At 37.4% G+C, this 16,325-nt stretch overlaps 1 protein-coding gene across 2 annotated transcripts in view; it reads right to left on the bottom strand.

Moving 5' to 3' along the window:
• CHRM3 (cholinergic receptor muscarinic 3) overlaps nt 1-16,325 on the bottom strand; it is a 276,502-nt gene that overhangs the window by 170,761 nt on the left and 89,416 nt on the right. The window lies entirely within an intron of this gene.

Here is a 16,325-nt window from a genome sequence, read left to right as displayed (position 1 = left end):
TTCCACTGAAATTCAGAGAGAAAGTCACAGTATGGAAAGAGCCAGATTATGCTCAGAAAACATGAAGCTACATTAAAAACAAGAACAAGAACAATTTAAAACATTGACACAATCATTTTACTGGGTCAGGTAAATATATCCTCAAAGGCAGCTTGTTCTATGGCACATTAATAAGTAAGAGAGATCTCATAGTCCACTCATGGCCCAGGTATGCTACTAAGTGGGTCAAGAATGAGAAAATGATTTTAGAGAAAGTACTGTGAGCAGTCAAAGGAAAGTTCAGAAATACCACCTATTGCCTGCAGAACAAGAAACAAAGGCAGAAACTAAAATCTGAAGGGTCTCCTCAATTCTTCTCTGGATGGCAGGGATCTAGGCTGCAGAGGACGTGTGCTGTTCACAAAGTTGTAGGATCTTACGTAGCCTTGCAACAACTACCTAGGTCTGGCAAATTTCGTTCCTCACTGACAGTGGCATGAGCAATAGAGCTGTAGGAATTATTCTCTAGAAAATGCTATTAACATTTCAGTGTTCTTTTAAAATTACACTGTGTCAAGCTGTGGACGAGAAAAGTTGCATTTGTGGAGTACAGAATGTTTCTGCAGACTCAATGCTTCTAGGACAGGAGGAAAAAAAATATCAAGGCCACTTTTACTTGGGTGCCTAAATATTAATTTATCTTTCAACTAAGAAAAATGAAACTACTATTGCACCCTATTATTATTATCAGATATTCCAAAGTGTGAATATTCCATAACATACCAATTTTATTTGAAAACAAATCTGTTCTTAATATCAAGATCAACAAATTAGAGTTAGCATATTTTACATCTCTTGCGCAAGCATTGTTTTTGTTACATACTGTAATCTAGATCTCAGGTGAAAACCTCTGTACTGGTTACCAGGCTAGAGGGATGAGATAACAAATAACCCCTTTGCTTCAAGAAGTACTTTAAAATGCAAAATGTGACAGCTCTGTAAAACAGTGCTAGCATATCTCAACAAATTTTTGTACCAATGACATATTAAAACTTCAGAGAGTAAGAACTTTAAACTAACAGATCTCCAACCATATGCAGATCTTGATTTTGTGGCAAATGAAATTGCAATGCCTCAGCCACTGCATTTAAGAGAACTTCAGCTTCTTACAGGCCATGGCAATAAAAACCCCAAAGCAGTCTCGTTAGGAAAGTTCTCGCAGGTAGCAGTCATTGGTGACGTAAGCAATGCTCCCCCTCACCCAAATCCTCACTTGTTTTACCAGGTTTGGTGGTGAACAGTGGCTGTGGAGCTCGGTTCAAGAGCTTGGGTTCCTTTACAAAAAGATCAAAAAAACATGCTGCTGAGCAGTAGATTATACAAACGTCTTGGACTTGCAGAGCAGGGTTAGAAATCTTAAAGCTAAGAGGAAGGATCAGGATGGGATCCTGGGAACCAGCTGGTGGGTTAAGTTGGTCACTGGGACACAGTACTTCTTGCATCTACCTGTGTCGAAAGAGGGATAGACCAAGCGGACAGAGAATCAGAAGAGGGCAGAAAGAACAACCACAGCTCTGCAATGCACTGCCTGTGAGCAAAGAGCAAAAGAACTGGGGCAGACTAACCTTACAGGACACAGGGTATGCACGTACAGCCTTCAAATAGACAAAATAACACTGCAAAGATTGAAGGAATGATTTGTTTGTAAGAATGAAAGAAAAGCTGATAAGTGAATTAATGAATTGCCTCTCTAAATTGCATTCAGCTGGCAGTCTTACACTACAGAGGACTTTTACCATTGCTATAGGAGTGACTAGGGTTCAGAAAGCTGAAAAAAATTCAAGTGGAACAACACAGACTTCCTCAGGTTAAAAGTGAGTCTTAAATGTTACAGAGGCTGAGCAAATAATTTCGGCGGGGAGGGGAGGACTTAAACACAGGACAGAATCAAGAAATAAAAAGAACAATTTCATCACAAAGTGCATTCGGCTTCATGATTAAGTGCAGGATTAGCTGAAGAAAAGGGCAACTGCCTGCTCAAGAAAGGGAAGACACAAGTAGGAGGGGGAATTGTCAATCCTGTGAAAGATTCTGGTTGAAAGCTTGCAAAAGAATGCTATAAAATTGTAAGAAAAGGCATAAAAGACTTCTTGCTTTCAGTATCTGAATCTGCTTTATTTTTTGTGCTAAGACTCTTGTAACACAGCTTTCAGGTGCTAAAACCTTCCCAGCTCTTTCTGTCAGCAGTAGTGATGCACACTGTTCACGAGGATGATTTCAGCACACTTCCCCAGTGCTACAGAACCTCTGCTTATAACTTCATTTTTGGTCCTACTATATGGTACTTAGTTCTATCAGTTCCATCAACATAAAAGATTAGATTATTGAACACTGACAACTTGTTTAAAAAGTCTGAGGTACCATACTATCTGTTCTGCTTTTCTTGATGCTAGTATTTGCTCTGCAAAAGAGGTCAGCTAAGAGGCTCTGTGTTTGCTTAATTTAAGAACAACCATATGAATAAACAATACTGTGCTTCAGAACAGAATTATATTCAACTGACTAGGAATCAGTTCTGTTGTGATGCCATGCCACCATGTCTTCCTGATCTGTGATAAATTACTGAAGCAAATACCATTAGAAAAGCAACCCCCAGTACTGCAAATCACTGATTTTATATGTATAGAACCAGAAAGGTGATCTTCAGATACTGAGTTGATCAGTGTCAGAGGGTCGCATGATCTATCTAATATATTTATCAATTTTGTTATTTCTATTTCAAATTTGCTGCTAAGTCCAACTGCCCTAATGATGAAGAGCTTACTTCTAACTCCCTTTTATACACAGTTTATACCCGCTGATCTTGTGTTAAAATTATTCTTCAGTTTAATGAGGATTTGTCTTCATTATTCTCTTTCAAGGACAATGATAGTGAAAAAATTCAGCAACTCAGTTAAAGACAAAACAGCTTAAAAAGTGACTGGTGGCAGAAAACAAAGCAATAATCAGTTTTGAATCCATAAACAAATCCATCAGAAAAACAGAGGGAAAAATATATCTTTTTTCCAGATCTCTTTCACAAGCAAGAAGAAACGACAACTGCAGAGATTGAAAAGGCCCAAATGAAAGCATAGAGGCAGATCAAGCATAGACTTAACCGAGTTGTCATGATTTGTCCATGTCCTACTACAGAAATATGTAAACATTGAAGGGGTTGCTGTATAGCTGCATTTAAAAAAAAGAGTAAAATTCCAATCTTATTGAAGTCAAATGTAAAACTCCTTAGGACTTCAATTTAGTAAGTATTTCCCCAAATTACTACATTTAAATAGGACAAAAACCAAACTTAAATCAGAACTTAAAGAATGAGTGCTCCTTCAAAGGATATTTGAAGTAACCATTTCACCATTACCAACAAAAATTTCGCCCTTCCCACCAAGCAAGGCTCACAACAAACTGAGGAATGAGAGAGACAAGCAGCTTGGAGCTGTTGGCTACTTGTGGGACAAGACCCATACCAAAGAAGTGCTAACTTCAGATAATGTCCTCTTTGCTCATCTGCCCCTTGAACAACACTTGCCAGCGCATAGGAGATGTAGCCAAAGGACTCTGATGCAAAAGCCATGCTACAAATCATGCCTTCAGGACATCATTTAACTTCTGAAATCCCTCACATGCATGCAGCCTTACAAGCCGTGCATCAGGCTACCACTGCACTGACACTGCACAGGTCAGAAGCTGGTTTAACGCTTTGCTAACCCTGCTATGTGGCACAACTTATACCTGCACCACGGAATAATAGTTTGGGCCATCACACAGTGATCTAGATCAGAGAGCTGATCCACACTTTTAAAAAAGCATGGAGACAGATGAGCTTAGAAAAAATAAAAAATATATATATTAGCATCATAACCAATATACGGTGAAACCAAGTCTTAATTTTGCCAGTACTGGGATAGTCAGAGATTTCAGCTCATGTGGATGCAAACAAGTGCTAGATGTTGCATCATACCCGCTACTACTCATTGCTGTTATTTCTTCTGCTCTCAATATGAGAATAGTTCATTTCCAGAAATAAAGTTAACATCCAAACTGATTTTAGTTGATGAAAAGCAGTCCAAAAAAATTTACTAAGGTTAATAACTGTTCTCCTGACTCTAGTAAAAAGGCCATTATCCTAGATCAAGCTAGACATGGTTTGAGGAGCGAATTATAACGAACATATTTTATGGACCCTTACTAAAGAAAAAGCTGTACAGCTGTACTATTGGAAAATTCCTCACCATTCCCCCTCAAATAACTTTGAGAAATTTGCAGGTTGTAAGTTTCACGCACTGTCAGCTTTTCCTCTACTTAACGTCCCCAGATCACTCTTGTACCGCTGCTATTGAGCCCATTTTCCTCTACATACTTTGCATGTTTCAAATTAAATCACATGATAAAATGATTAAATCACAAGATAAAATCCCCATGTAGAAGTAGAAAAAACTTGAAGCAAATAGCAACACTTACAACACTTACAGATAAGCAACACTTATCTAGACTCTGGGCCAGATTAATCAAGTAGCAAGTTCATCACAGGAGTTTGCACATTTGAACAAGTAGATTACAAACTGAAGATAAGTAAATATAAAGACAGTAACATAGGGTCAGTTGCTTTGATTATATTTTGTGTATTGTGCACCAAACGTGCCTAGAAAAGACTCACAGCAGGAAAAGCAACAGAGAGCTCAGACACAGCTAATTAATACTGTCAGTTTAACTTGTACCATAATGTTCTACTTGCTTTCATCTACTTTCAGTCAAGGAGTAAATGGCTACCATTCCCATTCATTGCTAGCAAATTATTCTTATTTTGCCCTTACCCTCATACACGAACCACCACAATGACAGAATATGCTTGGCCAGCTTGTTAAGGTAATGATTTCCAAAGAAGCAATCTCATTCTGAGAGGTAAGTAGCACAAAGCCTCCAACAGCAGAAACTTTCCGACTTCCAGACAGCAGAGATTTTATTTCAAACTACATATGCAACTTGTTTTCTCTCTTTGAAATGCCCCCTTCCCCACCCCGCCAATTATTCTTGATTTCTGCTAATGCCTCTAATATGTGTGAGAACATAAGCATGCTCCTAAACTGTGTTGCTGGGTTTTGCCCACTGGTCAGCAATGTCTTAAATTAGCCTCACCTATTCTTTTGTGGATTATGTATTTTGATTTATCCAAATACTCCATAGAGAACAATCCTGCAACTGCAATGAAAATGTGGACATAATGCTAGTTTACCACTCACCACAGTAGAAACAGAAATCACAAGACACATGTTTTCCCTAGCTCGCAGGGATCTGGAGAATTTAAAGAGACCGCAAAACAGCTTTGACAAACTTTCTGTGGATATCACACAAGTGAAGCGACCTACTGCAAAAGTCTGTTTCTCTAACTTGTAAATAATTTTCTTAACTGCAGTATTTCACATCTAAACATCAGCAAGTCTGAAAGTCATAAAAGCCTTACAATGACACTCTGCCAAGGGGCTTCCCTTTGAAACCTCAGTGTTAGCTACCATTATGCAATTACTGTTTTAAGATTGCCAGCGTTTTTTTTTTTATCACTGCCCTTTGGAAACTGCCTTTGGAAAAAAAACACAAAAATTTCTCTTTGGTGGAAAAAGAAACAACATAAATTTTAAATGAATCTCTTTGAAAACAGGCATGGGTTTAATTAGTGTGTGGTGGGGGAAGGATTCATAGAATTTGACCTTATTTTATGATACTAGAAAATATTAAAGTAAGTTTGTGCAGTTTACAAAAGCCTCAAAAACTTCATGGAAACTCCCAGTTACAAAGAACTGGTGGGGACAGGCAAAATACAGCCAGAAGCTGGTGATGTCTACGCTGTCTGGGAATTAGACAGGGGGCAAGAGGGGAAAGGGGTGCACACAGCGCCTTGGTGGGGAACAACCCTTTCTCAGGTCTGGTGGTTCAGTGCTGTCCCTGGCAGAGCTGGCCAACCATGCAGGCACCAAAACATTTCCAGACTTAGCTGGCTTTTCACCTGTCACATCATGAAATTCACATCTGAAGGAGTAATAAAAGTATTCAGAAATAATTATACAGTTATGCAGTTTGTTAAGTTTGAGAAGTGTCCAATTATTCCAATAGTTTGGTTCAGACTGAACATAGCTGGCTTTTTAAATGCATTGCATCACACACTTTGAACAAATCGAAGCATTCTTAGCCACAGCATAACCAGATTATGACAGGATTTTTTGCACATCAATCCTAGTGCATTGCTTTGGCTTTTCTCTCCTACATGACTAATTTAAGGAAAAGAAGAGGAGAGGTGGGTGGAAAGTAAAGAGCTTTATTTCAGTCCTTCAAACAGCAAGTAGCTTATCAGTAATTGGGCTCCTTATAATCATATATTCAATTCAAAGTACATAAAACACTGTGAGCAAAAACAAAAGTCAAACATAATCAAAAATTCTGTCAACAATGACATGGCTCACAGAAATATATTTTGAAAGCAGCTGTGCAAAACTCGCTTTACAAGCAAAGTTTATAGCTTTCTTTAAACTAACCAAATAGAGCTGAAGTCAATGTTGGCAGTCTCGTAATACTTGGTGAAGTGATGATAATATGACAGCATTAGTTATCCTCTGAAATAACAATGATTCTTTAGGAGTAGCTGTTAGCCCTTATCTTATGAATGGCTCAGGGTTACAGACCTATGTAACAGCAGAGGATGTATGCAGCCCTCCCACGGAGGGCATCAGAGTTACACGCTGCTTCCTTCTCTCACCAAGTGACTAGTGCTCTGGTTACGGTGCCTCTCCAGGGCAGGGAGGCACATGAACTGCATTGCCCCAACCAGAATTAACACGCCCATTCTATACACAGAAGGCGACATAGAAACAAGATCAGCCCTTCCTGGAGCCTAAGAATGGCTAAGATTCCCTGTCTTTTATCTTCCTGGTCCACCAACGAGCATACATCCAATACACGACAGACAAGAAGCTCCTAAATCTTACAAGAACATTTTTCTTAGAATAATCTAACTGCCTTATTTAAAATGTTAACATACTTGAAAAAGAATTTTAATACTGCCCACTACAGACATTCCACAGTTTTTATTTTTTTGTTTATGTTAAAGAATTGCTCCTCTTTACTGTGCACATGGTAGAGAAATGTCATGCACCTCATAAAAGAAAAATAATCCATTTTGAATCCTTTCTCCTCAACCAGGCTCTAGCTTTTCTGGTATCAGATACTGGTATTATACCTTTCATAAATATGATGCACTTGTGCTTGAAGCCAGCTGAAGTATGTAAAATTTCCAAATAAAAGAAATCTAAGAATATTTCTGTTCCCTAGTTGACTCGCATTCAGAACTACATCACATCCATGACTATTTTATGACCTTGTTTGGAGACAACACAAAATCAAGTTGCATTGTAATTTAAACTACCTCCAAACTTCTTTTGGCAAGAACAGTCCCTTGATAGTAACTAGCGCTATTCTTCGGAGACCTGATTTTCTAACACCAACACCTGCATTCATTTAATCTAAGCTTTTCAGATTCATCAGCATCACCTGCTGCACATGCTGATGTGTTGCTCCAGGCTCTTGTTGGAAAAGTTGTTTGATGCCTCAATTCTCACAGGATTCTTCACTTTGAGGCAAATTCTTCACTTTCCCGCTGTCTTCCCCAGAGTATTGGCACACCCACAGATCCTCTCCCAAAATCCTTCAGCGACTCTTTGATAGCTATGTAAATGCGCAGTCTATAAAGTAACTTCATTATTTTTCTGAACATAAAAAAATGCTCTCTCCTATCATGATTCTTAAAGCAACTAATGTAGCAAAGCCAAAATATCAACAGTTTTTCAGGCAGCGAAAACTGGACCGTGGGCTATTTTAAACACCTACAGTATTTTATGCTGTGGCGGTACCCATGACTGACCAGAATAGCGTTTTCCCAGCATCTGAAGTGAAGCCACGTGGCGGAGGGAACGTGGCAGCTGCTTGGCTGTGTTGCGTGGCGCAGCCACTCAGGGAACAGTGAAAAGGTGACAGACTACCTAATTGAAACGTAGTAAGAAGACTGTTATCCAGAATGTAACACGAGCTGAAATCCGGTCAGGATAACCCCAAATGGCGCATTTGCTTTTATTAGTACAAATGGTTGAAACCTTGCTGTTACTTCTTATCTGAAAGGTTTCAACTTTAATGCATGGTGTGCATTAATTAGCACTATACAAGAAGGTCTTGTATAATGCAGAGTCAAGCCATTAGCTTCACTTGGCTGAAGATGAAACTTGGACTGTAACTATTGAGTCCTGAATGAAGCCATATATTCTTCAATGCGAAACAATTTCTACACCACTAAAATGCCCGCTTTCTTGTGGTAAAACACAGACTATTTAATGGAGCACAACACCACTCATATCACTTAGGAGAAGAATTGAACACTGTGTAATCCAATAAAAATTCAGATGAGTAAATAGGTTAAACAGACAAGGCTCTTATCAAAGACAGAGCTTGGCTAAAATATTGGAATTCGCAAGTATTTGGAAAAAAGCTACTGGATTCTATGCAAAGGGTAAACATAGGCAAGACTTTAATTCAACACTACACTGAAGTGTTAGCATCACTTTATAGTTGCTGCTGTGTAAGATATCTCTGCAAAAGTGTAAGAGGCAAAGAATTTTGATTAATTCAACTAATACAGGCAATGTGAAAAGGCTACGTGAACAAGCAGGACAATCTTTTCCAAAACAGGAAAAAACAAAAGTAAAAAAACCCCTCAAAATTGTAAAAAGAACTAAGATTTTCTAGAAGACAGGTGACACAGGATTCAATATAAGAGAAATTATATTGTACAAACTAATTACATGGCCCTTATTGATATACATTGCTCTTTTCCTGTAGCCAGTAGAAAAAGTGGAAAATAGTTCAAAAAGACTTTTAGTTCTCCAGATCCTAATATTTGCAAGTAAAATCCTAGTTTTAACGAATTTAACTTTCTGCTTCTATAAAAAAAGGAAGCAGGTAGTATACAATATGGCAAATGTCTTATTTCTGTGAGTGTCAAACCATCAAGCAAGCAAAAGATCTGAAGGACAAAGATTTTGTTTAAATACCAGTGTAATTCAAGACCTTTCTCTTCTGTTGTGCTACATGGCTATGGTTAAAGTCCTGTATCTTCCAACTTAAAAGATTCTATCCTTTTAAGAGAGATTCTCTGTACTTCAGATGTAAAAGCCACTCGAACAAGTGCAAGTGCTCAAAAGACATACAGTTGTTACAGACTTGACAAAATAAAAATAAAAAAAAAGAAATAGGAAGTATTGAGCTCTTCATGTTTATCTTGGCCTCTTTTAAAATGGGAAGTAACAGCACTGCATGTACAGCCATCTCCAGGGAGCAATATAACCCATCCCAAGATAAATATCTAAGATAAATGTAAGAGAGGAATTGCCTTCTGGAGCTGCCTGTCTCTCTCCATTGACAATAGAGATAGGCTGGATGAATCCTACCCTCACTATAGAGATCTGTGTAATCAGATATGCACAATGCTGGATTCAGAATGCAGATAAAGCACAGGATTTTTTTTTTTTTTTTTTTTTTTTTGGGGGGGGGGAAGCAGTATAGCATTTATTTTAAAGGAAAGGAATTACTTTCCAAATTTGCTGTCTTCTTACACAATCATCTTTTTTCCGCCTGAACTTCTTTCCAAAAGTGTTTGTTTAATTTCAACTATTCTTTCATTTTGTTTTATATATATGTGCACATATATAATGTTTATATAAGTGCACACATATACACTACATAATATAAAGGCACCATCAGTTAATGACATAAAACAAATTAACATTAACAAGTGACAGTTAACGTATTATTGATCAGAATAATAAATATGGCCTGTCTATTAAGCCAGTGGTACCAATTATTCAAAACCAGTATCCTGATGCATCTAAAATAATTATTTAAGTATTTTATCACAGCAAACACCAACTTTTGATATCAGTTCCATACACTGCAATATTACTTTTAGCAAATAATTTACCAAAAAACATTAAAATGCCAAAAAAGTTGCTCACCCACAATGATTTACAGGCCAAATTAGTTGCAATAAATCACAGTAAAAGGCACTCAACTCACATAAAGATGCAGTCAGAAAATATGTTTATGTAAAGCTGTAGAGATTAGTGTTGTCTTTTGAAAAGCAGAAGTTAAATTTAACAAAGAAAAACATTAAAAGCTGAAATTTAGCTTTAGGAAAGATGAAGACTGCATCAGGAGGACTGTAATAATATAATTTTGGATAAAATCAAAGTTAGAAAAGAACAAGACAGAAGACACATGGAAAAGCAACTGTTATTCTGAAGCAATTAGGGACTATACATGTCAGAAACTGGTTTCCAGGGTTTGACTGCTTATCCCTTATTAGGTATGTTTGCTTTGCATTACTTATACTCAAACAAAGAAGCTCCTTCTATATGAGTTCAGAAATCTTTAGAAACACTGTTTAGGAAAAACTCAGATTACAAGCTTCTGAATCTCAGATTTGGCTCATTTCTCCTCCAAAAATAAGGAAGAGGAATAACCTGAAAGGCAGCTTCAGATATTATTGATGCCACAAATAGGCAGATATGACAGATGAACTATCCAGTCAAATAAAGACACGCACAGAAAAACAAGACTTGGGTCAGAACTTTTGCGAAAACTTTCCTAGTGATAGAAAAACAACAGCTGTAGTCTTTAAGGCATGCGATAATCACATTCTGTCAAGGAAAGATGAATTTTCTTTGCCTTAGAAACTCAGTATGCAACTCCACAAAATACACAGTCCTCAAAATTTAGAGGATTTTATGATGCTTTGCTTCAATTACATGATAATTCACTGGTAAAGACAGATACCCAATAAAATTTCAGTGTAACCAGGGAGTCAAACAAGGTAAAAATCATATACGAACAAGAGTTATATCAGAAAGTATGACCGTCTCTTCCTTTTAAAGATCTGCTGCTAAAAATCTGCACTGATCTATCTTTATAACAGTTCTGATCTCAATGAGATGTTTCTGTCCAAGTTAACAAACCACCAATATCTAGATGACAACAGTAAAAGAAAAAAAAATCTTATCTAAACTTCTGAATAAATTTACTCAGATTTAATATATAGTTCATCTAAAAGCAATGAATGTAGAATTAAACTGTGGATGCCTGCTGTAACAGCATGAATTAAAATTATGAATCTCATTCCTCCCCTTCTCAAACACTTAATTAGTCTATTCAAAAGCACAGATTTTGTTTCCCTGAGCAGAGAAATGTAAATTGCTTTTCAGAAGCTGTCTCTTTTCCATCAGTGCTTCCCCTTTCCCCTGTTCCAGCCATTGCTAACACTGGCTAGGAGTGTAATTAAAGTCAGAGGAGATATAGATAACATACGCATACGATCAGTTGGAAGTCACAGAATTGCAGTGATTCTTCCCCAGTTTCTAAATGGTGCTTTGGGAAGTTATTTTGTGAATGAGTCTTAAAACGATTCAGCTTAATTCCGGCATGTCTCTTGGTTATAGTTCATTGCTGTTGGGTAAAATTAAAGGATAACACTGGCATATTAAAAAAAAAAAAAAAAAAATCCATATCTCTTAAAGGAGGCTGGGTCCGCAGGTAGCCCCATGCAGCACCTGCAACTGCTGCGGGGCAGTGGCCGAGGTAGGCGCGGGGACGGCTCTCCAGAGGGCCTTACTGCTGACATTTCTGTGACTTTTATAAATATTCAGGACTAGTCTAATTAATTAGATGATTGGGAAAAAACGTTTGAATTCAGTCTTTTCTATTCTTTAATTTTCTCTGATTACGGAAGACGCGTTTTCCTCTCCCACAGCTGGGGCCCCGTAGCTTTTAAACATCTCAATATTATCTTGTTTATTTCATGATAATTATGGTCACATAAAAGTCGAGTTCCAGCATATATATTTATGTAACATAAGCCTCCAAAATAATAAGCACTGGGAAGGGAACTTGGCCTCTTAACTACCAAAGAAAAACATTTTTATTCATTGCTCTAAGCATGACACTTTTCTTTCCAACCCCTCCCCAAAGTCCCCGTTAAATTTTTTTCTGTGAGAAATCTTGGGAAATGTCAAACTTGGGCTGCTTGGTGACACCAGAAGTTCCCTGGGCCCCAGGGAGGTGTCTGCATCCCCCAACCACGAGGGTGCCAGGCACCACTGGCATCCTTGGCCTCCTGCCGGCACACGTGCGATGTGGCCGGGCACCTGGACACACGTGGATTTCGGTGTGGTGAGAACACGGGAGTGAAGACACGGATGTGTAAAAACCAACTCAGCTGGAGATTACATAAAATAAAACCACCTCTCCCTTCCCAAAAATCTTACACTGAGTTTGTCACATTAATTCCCTGCAGTTCAACAAGGTCTTTTCTAACTTTGAGCGAAGGATCTGGTGCTGTGAAGGCAGCAAAGGCAACTGATCACTGATGCAAGTTCCGAGATCACACATGATCTACAGTACTTTCAGCTTACTAGCATCCTCCTCTACAAAACTGATAATGGATTGCATAATTCTGTACTGCACCCCTGTTTTCCATTGGAAACTCTACCTTAATAGCAGGAGAATAAAAACAACAGATATGAAGCACTGGCAGTATTTTCTTATGTCACTAATTGTAAATGAGAAAAATCTAGATTAAGTTCTAAGGAAAAAAACAAACAATCATTTTACTAGTATTGGTACATGGCTTTTTTTTACCCTAATAAAACTGGAAAGCCCTTAGTCTCTTGCAGAAAATGACAGCAATTGCTTTATTTCTGTATCCCTTAAAATATCCTTTACAGTATGGCTGAAAACGTAAAACTTAAATATTAATTCACTTTTTTATATATATATATTTTTTTATGCAAGTTTGCTGAAGATTTACCCCAAGCACTTTCTTTAAGAGCCTGGTGCTATGAAAGAATATAGAATTTAAAGACATCAGAAACATTAGCATAGAGTCTATCCTCATTCCAAGCACTCCTTACTCATCTACTAAGTTTTTTAATGTTAAAAAAAGGTAGTAGTTGCATAATGAAAATGATTTATGAATTTAGAAGAAAATTATATGTAAGTTCAAACCTATAAAAAGCCAGAATATTTGTACTGTCTTCATTCAGATAAAGAAATTTCTTGCAGCAGTCCATTCAAAGCCAAATCTTATCATGCTCACATTACAATGACATTATTTAAGGGACAATAAAATGATTCACTGATCCTTTGGCTTGTGTATCAATCATGGCATACTGATAGACTCTTTAGTCAGTATTCTCTATGACTAGAGAATTGTTAGCTTTAGTACATCAGGAGTAATGCCTCTCAGGTTACTGAACTCTCCCTTAACCAATAGCTAACTTTCAGACTAGTTTCTTTGTAGTTTTTGAAACTTTTGCAGCATAATTTATTCAAGATTCTTGAGACACTGCAGTCCTTCTGGATCACAATATCTGCTTGAAAATTAAGTGCAGAGATGCGTGTGAAAATGAAAGGAAAAGGGTAAAGGGAATTCTTACTTTATTTGAATATACTGAGGCACTAATAAGAACCAAATTTAAAATTACCCAAACCAGGAATTTCCAAGACAAATACTAACAATTATTCATTTGTTTCTGTTTATTAGCTGCAGGCATCTCAGTTCAGGATATATCTCAGGAGAATTGTGATTTCCATAAATAATGCATTAGTATGCTCCCTGCTTCATTCCGATTCTTTCAGTGCACCTCTTATACTATTTATTCTGGCATTCAAATGAAACTCATGGATGCACTCAGGCAGTCCAGGTAGTAGGTAACATGGCAGGAAGAATGCACCCAGGCTCAGGACACATATCTGCATGAACTCTAGTGGACCAACATCCTAAGCAAAATAAGTAGACGTGTGTAGATCCCTCAATTTCCACAATAAGAAGCAAACAATGGAAATAATGATCAAAATTGATTTTTTTAACCCTTACTAATGATGATTTAATAATTATGAGTTAAAATGGAACACCTTACTTCAGTTACAACAATGTCTGTAAACTGTGATGAGCCATCAGCAGTGAGAGGCTGAAGATAAGAGTCAGAAGCAGAAACATTCGAAACTCCTGCTTTCCATTAACTAGTGTTAAAATAGGACATTTCAGTATACGATTTTGATAGAGATTGTTTTGAGCTGAGAAATGCATCTGAAATTTGAGATCCAGGGCTAGACTTCCTCCAAGTTTTGCTTGTTTTTTGTTTCTTTGCTTGTTTTAACCTGGCAACAGAACTATAACACTACCTAGCAGTTGCTGATGCTGTCCCGAGAAGTTGCTGTCCATACCGCATGATGCTCAGGAAATAGAGCTAGCAAGTATTAGGGCATGGGGATACCTGCTACAGCTTTTTATTGAGCTTTCTAGACTTATTGTCAGTGTGCCTTCGGTGTAAATTGATGTGATTATGTACTAAAAATTCCTTGGTTATTCTTATAGCTTAACATATGGTCCGAACCACTTATCTTGTTTGTAGATATTCTGACCTTTAATGTTTTATATAGTCTCTTTTTAATTACCATAAATGTCTCCTAAGCAGCATCTGCTCTTTATAGCTTCTTTGTCATCCTTCTGTACTGAATTTCCACATGCAATATCTTTAAAAGAATCTGTTCGATATTAGAATACCATGTAGAATTTCCCAATATATAGAAGATGGTTCAAGATTATGTGTGTGACTTTGAAATAATTTTTTTTTTGTAATCTCACTGGAGCTGGATGTGATTTCCCATGACAAAAAATGGATAGCATTAACATCAGCTAGTCCAATGCAGAACGAAGATACAGAAGACACTGAATAAATCGAGGCTTGTGCATGATTTTGCATTTCCAGCATTCCTTAGTTGTAAACATTGCATTTCCCTTTCATGTGCTTCTATCCCACCATCATTGGGATGCTTCTCTAAAAGCCTGGCTTAACCATCTGAATGTATCCTTCTGCAGTAGATTTCACTATTCTAGCTAATGCAGTATGAGACTTGTGAGCAAACCAGAATTCTTTATTTATTTATTTTTTACACTCAGAATTCATATTGCTGCCTTGAATATGCCTATGAACCCTATCCTGTAGGGTTTGGATTTGAGAAATAAAGCAATTTAATCTCCAGATAACATTCTCCAAGCTACTACTGCTCTGTATTAGAAAAACCTATAGATTTCATGTAGTGTGTACTGACATTCAATTTACTTCCTAATATCCACCTTAGATTCAATCTGTTTTGAGAGTAGCAGTAGCTAACACACTAGGCTTTTGAGAGACTACATGAGTCTCTCAAGTGGACACGATAGCAAGGTGGGGACAAAGACTCCCTTCACACTTGCTTCTTTGCTTGAAGATTTTAACTGCAAAGAGGAGCAATTTTAATCAATATGTTGCCATTTTTTTAATTGTAAAGGTAATGCAAAATGGCTTCATTTACTAAAAAAAAAAAAACCATTTAAGATATCATCATGCTTTTTTTCCTAGTTTGGTCATGAAGGAAACACTGTGGACTTGATTCTCATGCGAGTGGACAGAGGAAGTAATTGTTGTAAATTGTGCTGTAGCAGACCTCTGCAAAAGGAGACAAAATCCCGCAGTGTTTATGCATATGGGACAGACAACCTTTTCCCTGTTTAGAGAAATTAATTCTTCCACCAGAACTGTCACGTGGCCCTTATTTCATCAGGAATCAGTGCACATTCAGGATGCAAAAACAGACTCAGAAATGTATGGCACATTGCTGATAAGGAAGAGGAGAAAAGAAAAGGTCAATTCTTTGAAGCAAGTCAGCTAATTTGGCAAATAAAAAGCTTGGTTAGGGAACAATGCAGAACTCAATGAATACCCGGGGAACTGCCTCACAGAATCAACAGGTGCTAGATAACCCATCAAGCAATATCATTTTGCTTAACAGTTTGCTATTGGGAACAAGTGACGTGATGTTTTCCCTGCTATTTACCTGGTTCCCTGGTTTCGGAGTAGTGTGGTTAGTACTTGGGAGATATTTCATTCGAAATGAAAAGCAAGCTAGAATGGATGAGGGACAAGCAGAAAATGCCCTCCAAAGGATGAAAAAGATGTGCTATAGATCTGTGCATTTCACTATGTAAATAACTTACTTCCACCAAAAATATACCATAAGAATAACTTTGACTAATGACATTAATTTGCCTCTTCTACTCTGAAAGCTTATATTTCTCCCTGCTTTTCTCCATACTTTTGATCCTTCCCACAATAACAATTCTGACATCCAGAAGATGAGCAGAAAAAGAAAGATGCTTTTCATGC

This window comes from Dromaius novaehollandiae, chromosome 3, assembly GCF_036370855.1.
Source record: "Dromaius novaehollandiae isolate bDroNov1 chromosome 3, bDroNov1.hap1, whole genome shotgun sequence".
NCBI classification, from domain to species: domain Eukaryota; kingdom Metazoa; phylum Chordata; class Aves; order Casuariiformes; family Dromaiidae; genus Dromaius; species Dromaius novaehollandiae.
This window is presented reverse-complemented; position numbering and strand designations above follow the sequence as displayed.